Source organism: Mandrillus leucophaeus, unplaced genomic scaffold (genome assembly GCF_000951045.1).
Source record: "Mandrillus leucophaeus isolate KB7577 unplaced genomic scaffold, Mleu.le_1.0 Scaffold329, whole genome shotgun sequence".
Taxonomy (NCBI): Eukaryota; Metazoa; Chordata; class Mammalia; order Primates; family Cercopithecidae; genus Mandrillus; species Mandrillus leucophaeus.
The window spans coordinates 3,196,335-3,210,585 of record NW_012103465.1 but is presented as its reverse complement, the minus strand read 5'-3'; the positions used below and the strand labels follow the sequence as shown (position 1 = coordinate 3,210,585).

At 38.1% G+C, this 14,251-nt stretch overlaps 1 pseudogene; it reads left to right on the top strand.

Moving 5' to 3' along the window:
- The first annotated feature begins 9,200 nt into the window (after window positions 1-9,200).
- LOC105545436 lies at window positions 9,201-10,287 on the top strand (annotated as a pseudogene).
- Window positions 10,288-14,251: the final 3,964 nt, after the last annotated feature.

Below are 14,251 nucleotides of genomic sequence, written 5' to 3'. Positions count from 1 at the left end.
CTATCAGCAGATTTCTCAGCAGAAACCCTGCAAGCAATGAGAGAGTGGGACTATATATTCAAAGTGCTAAAAGGGGAAAAAAACTGCTAACAAAGAATACTTTACTATACCCAGCAAAGCTGTTCTTCAGGAATAAGGGATAAACGAAAACTCTCCCAGACAAACAAATGCTAAAGGAGTCCACCACCACTAGGTTTGCCTTACAAGAACTGCTACAGAAATTCGCTAAGCTGAAATAAAAAGTTGCTAGTTAATAATATTAAACATATGAAAGATAAAAAACTCAAGGGTATAAATAAAATATAATCATACTCAGAATACTCTAATATTATAAGTGTGGTGTATAGAGCAATTTTATTTCTATATGAGGGTTAAAAGATAAAACTATTAAAAGCAACTATAGCTACAATGTTAGGGGATACAAATTGTTAGGGGATGTAAAATTTGACATCAGTATCATAAGAGATGAAAGGAAGGGAGTGAAATTATAGTTTTTATATGCAATTTAAGTTATCAGCTTAAAGTAGCCTATTATAAGTATAAAATATTTTACAGAAGGCTCATGATAACCACAAAGAAAAATCTATAGTAGTTGCACAAAATGTAAAAAGAAAAGATTCAAAGCACACCACCACAGAAAACCATCAACCACAAATGAAACAGCAAGAGTAGGAAGAAACAAAGGATCTACAAAACAGTCAGGGGGAAAACAAAAACAAAAACAAAAAAAAACACTTTTAATGGCAAGTCCTTACCTATCAATCATTACCTAACATGTAAGTGGATTAAATTTCCCAGTCAAAAGACAGAGTGGCAGAATGATGTCAGCAAGAAGACTGACTAGAAGCCCTTAGCACTCACCCCCAACAAAGACAGCCAGAACAATGAACCAACAACTACATTTTGATGAAAATAATTAAAAGAGAGCACTGGAGTATATCAAAGGAGTAGCAGGAATCCTGTAGAGTGCAGAAACCCAGCACAGTCACATGGAGAATAAAAATAAATGTATCATCTCTGCCATACTTTCCTACAGTTGAGATCAACTTTGAATCAGGAAGAACTCCTCCCTGCAGAGAAAAGGTAAGCAAGAGGATCCCAGAAACCCTCTTGACCCCTTGGAAACCTACAGTCCTCACTACTGGTAACTCCTAACGTATTCACAGGCACTAAGCCTAGATAAGAAAGCTGCCTAAAGTCCATACAGCTATGTTTCCCCAAGAGAAGCAGCTGACACTGTGCCCCACCTTCCATAGGCTGCATCACTGCTGTGCTATGCCATCTTGGAACTAGAATCACTGCCGGAGTGTGTCCTCCTCTGGGGGCAAGTAGCCATAGCATCCTTCTGATACTGAGGCTTTGTCACTACTAAACCACTCCTGCCTAATGACCTGCCATCCTTAAGTGAAGAAATTGCTATGCTTTGCCCTGTGGGACCAAGCTGCCATAGACCTGTTCCAGCTACCCCTCCCAGTCACTGCTGCACACTATTCTCCTGTGCCTGAGTTGAGGAAGTGACTTGCCTCCCAAGAAAATAGTGCCTTGGCTGCCAAAGCAGTCATATTTCATGGTGCTAGAGCTAAAGTGGCACCCTGCTTTTCAAGGCCAGTGCCTTGGCCACCCAGAACAGCCACACACCCTGGGCATAACCTGAAGCAGTGCTTTGCCTCCCAGTGTCTTGCACAAGCCAAGCAGCCATGCCTCCTAGAACAGAGCTGATGTAGTACATTCTTTCCAAGGGACGTAGGGCTGAGACACTCCAATCTCAGCTGAATAACTATAGTACCTTACATCCCTAGAACTGACTTGTCCCCTAAAGACTGATTTGTTGATCAGTCTTCAAGGAGTGGAGTCATTGTTGTGCTTATCTCTGAACCCTGAAGTCCAAGCAACAGCTGTGCTTAGCCATACTGGTGTCCTTGTTGCAACTACACTTGACCTCACGGAGTCTGGGATACTGCTGTGTTTCACCATCCTGGTGTCCAGAGTTACCACTATCGGTATCTCATCCCTCAGGGACTAGTTGGCATTATGCCCTGTTGGCTCTGGTGACTGAATTGTAGCTGTACCTTGCTCTCCAGGCAAAGGCACCCCTTCTTGCCTGCAGCCAGGACAGTGCTGTGCCCAGCCTCCCAGGGTCAGGGTCACAGCTAAAACTCGGGGTTCTGGGCCAAAGCTACTCGGGGTGGGAGGGGGTGCTTTAGAGTCACAAACTACAGTTCTGTGGGAAATCTCCATCCAACTCTACCTGAGAGAATGAACCTGTACCCCAAGACCCAGGTGCCACAATATGTTAGTGAGTCCCTGATGCCAGGACCCTAGCTTCATAGCCACTCTCAACACCAGAATCCTGGAACCCAGAGCTACTACAGCTGCTTGTGATCCATGTCAGACCTGACACCAAGGGAATACACTTGGCTGAGTCTCCCCATTTTGGGGAAAATGTAAAATGGAGGACCACAGAAGCTTTATCAATGAGTACCCTTACAACTTATGTTACCATTGCTGATGCCACAAACTGTTATAGCCTAGGTCACCAAAATACATACAATCTCGGCTGATGTTTATCATAGCTGAAGAATCTACACAGAGCCTATAATATTGAATTGACTCAGAATCAGAGCCAGCACGACCTTCCTTCATATCACACTAAGACCCATCTTCAGGTGAAAATATTTCTCTACAAAACCTACTCTAAAGTGCTTGGAAGAAGTAACTATTCCACCAGATACAATGACATCAATGCAGGGACACAAGAAACATGAAAACTAAGGAAGCATGACACCAGCAAAGGAGCACAATAATTCTTCACTAAATGATCCCAAAGGAAAGGATATTTATAAATCACCCAAAAAGAAATAAGATATAATAATTTTAAGGAAAGCAAGTGACATAAAAGACAAAATAAACAAACCAACAAAATAAGGAAAATAATTTATGATCTGAATGAGAAAATCATTCAGAGAAAATGGTTTATTATAAAGATCAAAACAGAAATCTTGGAGCTAAATAATTCAATGAATGAAATTAAAAATACAACAAAGAGCCTCAATAGCAGAGTAGATCAAGAAGAACAAATCTCAGAACTTGGAGATAAGTGATTTGAAATTAGTCAGAAGTAAAAAGAATGAAAAAGACTAAAGACAACCTATGAGATTTAAGAGACACCATTACGAGAATAAACTTGAATTGGCTGGGTGCAGTGGCTCAAGCCCATAATCCCAGCACTTTGAGAGGCTGAGGCAGATGGATCACGAGGTCAGGAGTTCAAGACCAGCCTGGCCAACATGGTGAAACTGCGTCTCTACTAATAATACAAAAATTAGCTGGGCATGGTGGTGCACGCCTGTAGTCCCAGCTACTTGGGAGACTGATGCAGGAGAATCACTTGAACTCGGGAGGCAGAGGTTGCAGTGAGCCGAGATAGCACCACTGCACTCCAGCCTGGGTGACAGAGCAAGGCTCCATCAAAAAAGAAAGAAAGAAAGAAAAGAGAATAAACTTGAATTATGTGAATTTTAGAAAGAGAAGAGACAAAAGACATGGACAGAAAGCCTATTTAATGATATGCTGAAAACATTTGAAGTTTTGAAAGGCATATAAACAACCATATCCATGAAGCTCAAAAGTCCCCAAATTCAACCTAAAGAAATCTTCTTTAACTAATATTGTAATTAACTGTCAAAAGTCAAAGACAAAGAGAATTTGAAAAGCAGCAAGAGAAAAGCATCAAGTCAAATATAAGGGAATCTTCATTAGGCTCTCAGCAGATTTCTTAGCAAAAGCTCTGTTGGTCAAGAGAGAATAGAATGGTATATTCAAAGTGGTAAAAGAGAAAGAAAACTACCATCCAAGAATACCTTACCCAGTAAATCTACCCTTCAGAAATGAAGGAGAAATAAAGTATTTCCCAGACAAGCAAAGTTGAGGGAATTCATCACCACTAGACCTACCTTACAAGAAATGCTTAAGAAAGTTCCTCAAAATGAAACCAAGGGATGCTAGTTACTAATATGAAAATGAATGAAAGTATGAAATTCATTTGTAAAGGTAAATACATATTTAAAACCAGGATACTCCAATACTGTTATGGTGGTCTGTTAATCATATATACCTTTAGTATAAAGGGTAAAAGTCAAAGCAGTCAGAAATAATGATAGCTCAAATAAGTTGATAGGACATGCATAATATTAAAAGATGTAAATTGCAACATGAAAAATATAAATCCTGAGGGAGGAGGGAAAAATTCTAGGGTTTTGTATGTGACTGAGGTTAAGCTGGTATCCATATAAAATAGTCTATTGTAACTATAAAATGCCTTGTGGTAACCACAAAGCAAAAAACTATAGCAGATACATTAATGACAAGGAGAAATGAATCAGAAGGCACTACAGAAAATCACCAAATAACAACTATAAACAAGAATAAAAGAAACGAACAAAGAATCTACCTAACAACCAGAAAACAATTAATAAAATGGCAAGTCAATTCTTACCTATCAATTACTATCTTGAATATAAATGCATTAAATTCTACAATCTAAAGACATAATGCGCCTGAATGAGTTTAAAAAAAAAAAAAAAAGCATATCCAACTATATGCAGCCTACAAGGGACCCACTTTAACCTTAAGGACACAAATAGGCTGAAAGTGAAGAAGTCGAAGAAGATATCCCATGTAAATGGTAAGCAAAAAACAGTAGGGGTGGCTATACGATATCAGAGAAAATAGACTGTAAGTCAAGAACTGTCACAAGAGACTTTGAAGGTACTTATTTAATGATAAAAATCATCAAAAGGGTTTAACAATTATAAATATATATGCACTAAACATTGAAGCACCTAAACATATAAATAAAATATTATTGGATATAAAGGGAGAAATAGGTAGCAATACAGTAACAGCAGGAGACTTTATAATATCCCACTTTGACTAATACACAGATCAACAGACAGAAAATAAATAAGGAAATACTAGAATTGAACTGCACGTTGGACAAAATGAACCTAACAGATATATACAGAACCTTCCATCCAATAGCAGCAGAATATACATTCTTCTCCAGTGCACATGGAACATTCTCCAGGATAGATCATATGATAGAACACAAAAAAAAACTTAACATATTTTAAAAAGTCAAAAGCATATCAAGTGTTGTTTCTAACTACAATGGTATGGAACTATAAATCAATAATAGGAGCAATTTTGAAAAATTCACAAATATATGGATATTAAACAAATGTTCCTGAACAACCAATGATTCAAAGAAGAAATCACAAGGGAAATTCAAAAAAAATCTTGAGACAAATGACAACTAAAACACAATACCAAAACCTACAGGTGCAGCAAAAGCAGTTTTAAAAGGGAAATTTATAGCAATAAGTGACTACATTAAAAAGAAAAAAGCAAATAAATAGCCTAACATTATACCTCCAGGAACTAGAAAAAAAAAGGCCAAAGTTAGCAGAAGGAAAGAAATCATAAAGAACAAAACAGAAATAAATCTGATGGATAGAAAAAGCATAGAAAAGTCAATAAAACTAAGAGTTGGGTTTTTTTTTTTTTGAGTTAGGGTTTTTTTTTTTTTTTTTTTGAGTTAGGGGTCTCACTGTGTTGACTAGGCTGGTGTCAAACTCCCAGCCTCAAGCATTCCCCCTACCTCAGACACCCAAGTAGCTGGGATTACAGGTGTGAGCCACAGCACTTGGACAGAGTTGGGTTTTTGAACAAATAAAATAGACAAAACCTTTAGCTAGACTAAGAAAAAAAGAGAAGAGACTCAAATACATAAATCTGAGACGAAAGTGGAGACATTACAACAGATGCCTCAAAATGAAAAGAATAATAAAGGACTATTATGAATAATTTTATGCTGACAAATTTGGTAACCTAAAGAAAATGCATACATGCCTAAAAAAAGAAAAACAAAAAACAAAAAAACAAAACAAACAAACAAAAAAAACCCTACCAAGCACAAGGTTTAATAAGGAAGAAACAGAAATCCTAAACAGACCAATAACAAAAATATTCTAGTTAAAAACCTCCTAACAAAGAAAATCACAGGACCAGATGGCTTTACAACTGAATTTTACCGAATGTTCACAAAACTAATATCCATGTCATTTTTAACTGACAACTAATAACTGTACATATTTATAGAGTATTGCGTTTCCATATATGTATACAATGAGTAGTGATCAAATCAGGATAATTAGCATTTCCATCACCTCAAACATCCATCATTTCTTTGTGTCGAGAAAATTAAAAATCTGCTGTTCTAGCTCTTTGGAAATAAACAATAAGTTGTTGTTTGTTATAGTCACCCTATAACAAACAAATGGGAGGCATATGTTCTACTGTTCTATAGTCTAAGTGCTATAGAACAGTATTCTAAATATGTTCTAAATAAGTGCTATAGAACAGTAGAACATATTCCTCCCATTAGCTGTACTTTGTATCCATTGACCAAGCTCTGGTTCTTCCCCTTTTTCCTCTATCCTTCCCAGTATCTAGTAACCACTAGATGCTCTGATATCAACATTTTTAATCTTCCATATATGAGTGAGAACATGTAATATTTTTCTTTCTGTGCCTGGCTTATTTCATTTAACATAATATCCTCCAAGCTAATCCATATTGCTGCAAATGACAGAATTTCATTCTATTTTATTGCATATACACCATATTTTCTTTATCCATTCATCTGTTAATGGAAAATTAAGTTGATTCCACATCTTAGCTGTTGTGAATAATGCTGCAATAAACATGAAAGTGCAGTAAAAAACAGGGGTGGGGGGGAAATATACTGATTTCCTTTCCTCTGGCTATATACTCAGTGGTGAGATTGCTGGATGGTATGGTAGTTCTATTTTCAGTTTTATGAGAAACTACCAGTCTGTAAGCACTCCCCTTCCTCCACATCCTCACCAACATGTGTTACTTTTGTCTTTTTGGTAATAGCCATTCTAACTGGTGGAAAATGATATTTTACTGTAGTTTTGATTTGCATTTCCCTGATGATTAGTAATATTAAGCTTTTTTAAAATATATTCAGCCATTTATATGTCTCACTGCAGCCCCGACCTCTCTGGCTCAAGCAACCCTCCTGCCTTGGCCTCCTAAAGTGCTGGGATTACAGGCATGAGCCATAGCACCTGACCAGAATTTTGGGACACATGTCTGCCAGCACAAGCTTGACAACCTTTCAATACATAAGACTTTTCTGATGAGATTGGTGGTGCTATTAATGAATGTTGTTTTAATTTTGTATAATGAAATGTGTCAATACTTGAAAGATTTGCATAACTGGATAAGCCAATATTCTGCACCAAAAGACAGTGCTAAGAAAGTGAATGGGTAAGCCACAGGCTGGGAAAAAGGTGCAAATATATATATTTGAGAAAGGACTATTATCCAAAATAAAAATACGACTCAATAATAAAGAGACATCAGGGTGCAGTGGCTCACACCAGTAATCTCAGGACCTGGGAGTCTAGGGCAGGATGATAGCGTGAGCCCAGCAGTTTGAGCTGCAGTGAGCTATGATGGTGCCACTGCACACTAACCTGGGTGACAAAATAATATCCCAACTCAAAAATAGAGAAAAGAAAAAAAGACAACGCAGTTTAAAATGGGCAAAAGATTTAAACCAATATTTCATAAAGATATGAGAATGCTATGAACACACAAATAAATGCTCAAAATCATTAGTCAAAGATATATTACTATAAATATATCAGAATGTCTAAAATAAAAAGATTGGCAACACCAATGTCAGTGAGGTGATGGAACACTGAAACTCTTACACACTGTACTATACTAAGCCATGTTGAAAAATGTGAGAGTAGTGGTTGCCTTTTGAAGGATGGATAGGTGGAGACTTTCTGGGAAGGAATGAGAGTGAACTTTCTGGGAAAATATAAATATTCTGTATCTTGACAGGAGTTTGGATTATATAAGTTTATGCATTTGTCAAAATTCACTGAATGGTATACTTAAGATTGTGCCTCGAGGCTGGGCATGGTGGCTCATGCCAGTAATCTAAGCTACTTGGGAGGCTAAGGTGGGAGGATAACTTGAGGTCAGGAGTTTGAGACCAGCCTGGGCAAAATTGTGAGACCCTGTCTCTACAAAAAATTTTTTAAGAATTAGCTAGGCCTAGTGGCCTGCACCTATAGACACAGCTACTTGGGAGGCTGAGGTGGAAAGATTACTTCAGCCTGGAAGTTGAGGCTTCATTGAGCCATGATAGCACCACTGCACTCTAGCCTGGGTGACAGAGATCTGTCTCCAAAAATAAATAAATAAATAAATAAATAAATAAATAAATAAATGAAATAAAGATTGTGCATCTACTATATGTAAAATCTTACCAAGAAAAACTCATATACATGACATTAAACTCTAAAAAATGATATGCATGCTGAAGTATTGAATGAAGTATGTTGATGTCTACAACTTGCCTTGAAATGCTTCAAAAAAAAAAAGATGGAATAATGGATGGACAGAGGGATCAAAAAACAGGTGGCTGAATAAATGTATAATAAAGCAAATTAATTGCTGATTGTAGAATCTAGATGGTGGTGGCTGGGTGTGGTGGCTCACGCCTGTAATCCCAGCACTTTGAGAGGCCAAGGTGGGCAGATCACATGACGCCAGGAGTTCAAGATCAGCCTGGCCAACATGGTGAAACTCCATCTCTACTAAAAATAGAAAAATTAGCCGGATGTGGTGGTGCACAGTGCACATGATCTCAGTTAGGCGGAAGGCTGAAGCATGAGAATCGGTTGAATCCAAGAGACAGAGGTTTACAGTGAGCTGAGATCCCCCCATTGCTCTCCAGCCTGGGCAACAGAGGGAAACTCTGTTTCAAAAAAAAAAACCAATAAGACAGTGGATATATGCAAATGTGTTGTTTCTGATTATTTCAATTATTCAGTATATTTAATAATGTTTATAATAAAATGTTGGGAAAACTATTCACCAAAAAACTAAACTAAAGAAACCTACCTGCCCGTGGACGCCACAAGGGAAGCATCCTCAAAGTCTCTCTTCTCCCTGCCTTTATGTCTAAGTTAGAGTCTCCTAAAGAGCTCAAACAACTGAGAAAGATCTTCATTGGAGGGTTGAGCTTTGAAACAACCAGTGAGAGCCTGAGGAGCCATTTTGAGCAATGGGGAACGCTCACCGACTGGGTGGTAATGAGAGATCCAAACACCAAGCGCTACAGGGCCTGTGGGTTTGTCATGTATGCCACTCTGGAGGTGGATGCAGCCATGAATGCAAGGCCACACAAGGTAGATGGAAGAGTTGTAGAACCTCAGGCCTGTAATCCCAGCACCTTGGGAGGCCGAGGCAGGCGGACCACGAGGTCAGGAGATGGAGACCATCCTGGCTAACACGGTGAAACCCCATCTCTATGAAAAATACAAAAAATTAGCTGGGCGTGGTGGCAGGCGCCTGTACTCTCAGCTACTCGGGAGGCTGAGGCAGGAGAATGGCGTGAACCCGGGAGGCGGAGTTTGCAGTGAGCTAAGATTGCGCAACTGCACTCCAGCCTGGGGGACAGAGCGAGACTCCATCTCAAAAAAAAAAAAAAAAAGGAGTTGTAGAACCAAAGAGAGTTGTCTCAAGAGAAGATTCTCAAAGACCAGGTGCCCACTTAACTGTGAAAAATGTATTTGTTGGTGGCATTAAAGAAGATACTGAAGAACATCACCTAAGAGATCATTTTGAACAGTATGGAAAAAATTGAAGTGATTTAAATCATGACTGACAGAGGCACTGGCAAAGAAGGGGGCTTTGCCTTTGTAACCTTTGACAACCATGACTCTGTGGATAAGATTGTCATTCAGAAATAGCATACTGTGAATGGCCACAACTGTGAAGCTAGGAAAACCCTGTCAAAGCAAGAGTGATTCTGGAAACTTTGGTGGTGGTCTTGGAGGTGGTTTCAGCGGGAATGACAACTCTGGTCATGGAGAAAACTTCCACGGTCGTGGTGACTTTGGTGGCAGTCATGGTGGTGGTGAATACAGTGGCAGTGGGGATGACTACAGTGGATTTAGTAATGATGGAAGCAATTTTGGAGGTGGTGGAAGCTACAGTGATTTTGACAATTACAACAATCAGTCTCCAAATTTTGGACCCCTGAAGGGAGGAAACTTTGGAGGCAGAAGCTCTGTCCCCTATGGTGGTGGAGGCCGGTACTTTGCCAAACCACAAAACCAAGGTGGCTATGGTGGTTCCAGTTGCAGCAGTAGCTATGGCAGTGGCAGAAGATTTTAATTAGGAAACAAAGCTTAGCAGAAGAGAAGAGCCACAGAAGTGACAGGAAAGCTACAGGTTACAACAGATTTGTGAACTCAGCCAAGCACAGCTGGCCAAGCAGCCCAGCTGCTACAAAGCAGACATGTTTTAGACAAACACTCATGTATATGGGCAAAAAACTCGAGGACTGCATTTGTGACTAATTGTGTAACAGGTTATTTTAGTTTCTGTTCTGTGGAAAGTGTAAACCATTCCAGCAAAGGGTTTTAATGTAGATTTTTTTTTCACCCATGCTGTTGATTGCTAAATATAATAGCCTGATTGGGATGCTGAATAAATGTCTTTTTTTTTTTTTTTTTTTTTTTTTTTTAATGTGCTGTGTCAAGTTGGTCTGCTCTAAAACCATCTTGGTAAATTTCTCCAACAGTGTGAAGTTCGAGTTCCTTCAGGGTCATGCCAGGTTCTGGTTGGAATTTATATACAACCTGCTTGGGTGGAGAAACCATTGTCTTTAGAAACCCTGGTGTGGTTGAACTGATAGTTACTGTTGTGACCTGAAGTTCACCATTAAAAGGGATTACCAAAGCAAAATCATGGAATTGTTGGTTATTAAAATGATTGTTGGCACATCCTATGCAATACATCTAAATTGAATAATGGTACCAGATAAAATTACAGATGGGAATGAAGCTTGTGTGTCATCCATTATCATGTATAATCAATAAATGATGTAATACCTGAAAAGAAACATACAATTGACTTCAGGTGTTGACAATTTGGAAGATTTTTCAAGTTATTTATAGTGACAGATACTAACGTTATGAAGAAAAATGCACTTTTTATTTTAAAACTCTACCATTTCTATGAAGAAGAAACAAACAGGATTTTTTAAAATCTTATCGGTAGAGTATAGCTTTCCAACTAAACAATGAAATCATCTTAAATGGTAAATTTTATATTAAAGATATGAAGAAATGAACATGATTGTCCCGTAGTTAAATCATTTTACTGCAGATAAATTGCCTGAAGCACATTTTCTTTGAGTGTTCGTAGGGATTTATATTTTTAAACAGGTTGAAGTTTAGATGCCCTGAAGGTCACGGTCTAATTATATCATAGGTACGAAGTAGTTGTGTGACTGTCTTTAGAAAGCATAACCTTTCTGTTAGTTATATCTCTAAAATGTCTGACACTTTATAGAATACTATGAAATCAAATACCAACTCTGCTGAGATGGTATTGAAACATTTTGCTGTTAGTCCATGGTGAATACTGGCCTTTAGAAAAGCATAAATACTACTTTATGCATCTACCAAAGAATTAATTGGATCTGTTGTAGTCTTTTTGATTGTAAAAAAATGATTGCTACAACTTGTTTAATTATCCTAATTATTTTTTTTCTTAACTAGAAAAAAAATAATTGGATATAGGAACCTTGTGGATATAGGAACCTTGCCTTGCTTGATTGCATACAGAGTGTCAGGTAGTGATACTACTGAAAACTTGTGCTTCCATTCCTTAATTAGAGATAATTGCTGGTTAATCAGAATGGGCAATTTTCTTTCTCTTTGGTGAAAGGATCTAGATACTGTACTTCAAACTGATTGTTCTGTTTCAAGCAGAAGTCCTCTAAGCTGGGACATGAAATGCCAAACTCTTATGCTTCAGATGTCTCCATTTATCCATTTAGGCAAAGTTAGATAACTTTTCTGAAATGGAAATTACCTCAGCATCTTTCTCTGATATTGTCTAATTCCCACATCTCCTGTATCTATCCAAATTTAACTTGTATCTTAAAAACAAACATTTTGGAGAGAGGCCACTACTAATTTAAAAATTAAACAAACAAAATTCCCCAACCAACTTTACTGGAACCCGTTACTTGCTTTATCTTCTGAGCTATCAGCACTTCTTTCCTGGAGTTTAAAACTGTTGTTCCAATGTAAACAAATATATCTAGCTTGAACTTAGACTTTAGTTATCCCTTACTTTTGCTTTCTACACTAAAACAAAGAAATACAAAATTTTGCTGAGAAGTGTTCTCGTTTTGAAAAATTTAAAGCAGTAATATTAAGCTAAAAGCTGTTGCCTTACATCAGAGAAGAAGAAGAAGAAGAGGAGGAGGAGGAGAAGGAGGAAGAAGAAGAAGAAGGAGACAAGCATATTTTTGTGGGGACCCACAGCATAATAAAGTTTAAAACCACAAGGAACTTTTTTTCTTGAGTCACCTCTTCTTACCAAATAGTGGTTCCTATCAAGTGATTTCCTTTCAGAGTACGTTTTACTCCCTACTTACAAACTCCTATAAACAAATGTGTATGTGTAACCCAAAGCCAGAAATCCACCTACAGGCCAGAAGCAGTGGCTCATGCCTGTAATCCCAGCACTTTGAGAGGCCAAGGCGGGTGGATCACTTGGGGTCAGGAATTCAAGACCAACCTGGCCAACATGGTGAAACCCCATCTTTACTAAAAACACAAAAAAATAAAAATAAAAAAAATAGTTGGGTGTGGTGGCACACACCTGTAGTCCCAGCTACTAGGAAGGCTGAGGCACAAGGGTCTCTTCAACCCCAGAGGCAGAAGTTGCAGTGAGCCAGGATCGCACCACTGCACTCCAGCCTGGGTGACCAAGCGAGACTCTGTCCCCAAGAAAAAACAACAACAACAAAATCCACTTACAACTGGACCAGTTTCTACTTGGCTAAACACCCAGAATACTCAAAACCAGTAACTGTCCTGAAAATATATTGATATTGCGTATTCTTTAAAAGAAGTATATGGTAACAACTGTTTTATTACGTTTTCATTAGTCTAATTGAAAAATAGGATATTTTTCATACATGAAGATAATGCTACCTATTCTGCAAGTCAGTAGGTATTTCTTTTGAATTATTTAAATTAATCTGTTTGTACATTGTCCCTGTGGAAGACTAGATCATTACTCTCAATTCTTTACCCCTTCCTTCTGTCAGGTGAACTTCTAATGGGAGTTATTTCCCTCTCTCATTGATGTTGGGCATGATTACATATGTGACTTGCTTTGGTCAATTAAATGATAGCACTCATGAGCATAGACCTTAAGTAGTTTGACTTGGCCTCTTTTTTTTTTTTTTTTTCTTTGTCTACACAGGGTCTCACTCTGTCACCCAGGCTGGAGTGCAGTGGCACAATCTCGGCTTACTGCAGTTTCTGCCTCCTGGGTTCAAGCAATTCTCCTGACTTGGCCTCTTGCCTTTCATAATCCACCAGGAGAAGAATGTGCCTGAGATAGCTAATGGGATTTGGGAACATGTGAAACAGGCCTGATCCCAGCTTGAGGCTTTGATATAAGCCCAGCTATCCTGCAAAAGAAGCAGAGCATCCCAGATCATCCACAGGCCCATGAACAAGGAAAATAAAGGCTTATTTTTAAGAGCCACTGAGCTTTGGAGCTGTTTATTACTCAGCATTGTAACAATAGCTGACTAATATATCCCATATTTCATGTTCAGTGACATACATATGTGTGAAAATTGATTGATAGAATCATATCCTTATATTAACACTCAGTCCCGCAATATCCAATGACGAGAAGGTTTGAAGACTCAAATAATCAAGTACAACCCAATGACCAGTGTTTCTTGCTAATATCAATGGGGACCCCAGACAAATCATACACACTAAATAATATTCCATAATGAAGTTGGAGGAGAAGAAAATAGAGTACAAGAATCAACAACAATGTAAGAAAATATAAAGCCGTAAAAGCCTTGTAAAAATAGCCGGAGTGGGCAAGAATGTGTGAGTTTAACCAAGCCATCTGCCTTCTGCTTCACTGCCTAACAATTCAGTTATACAGTCCAGCTCTTGATTAAATATAAAAACACTTCTCCCACCCTATTTATGTCATAAGAATAATTTTGGTACATTTCTTGGTATACATTGTTTTTTATATACTGCAAGAATTTTTCATGTGGCTAAAAACTACTGTCTTAACATTT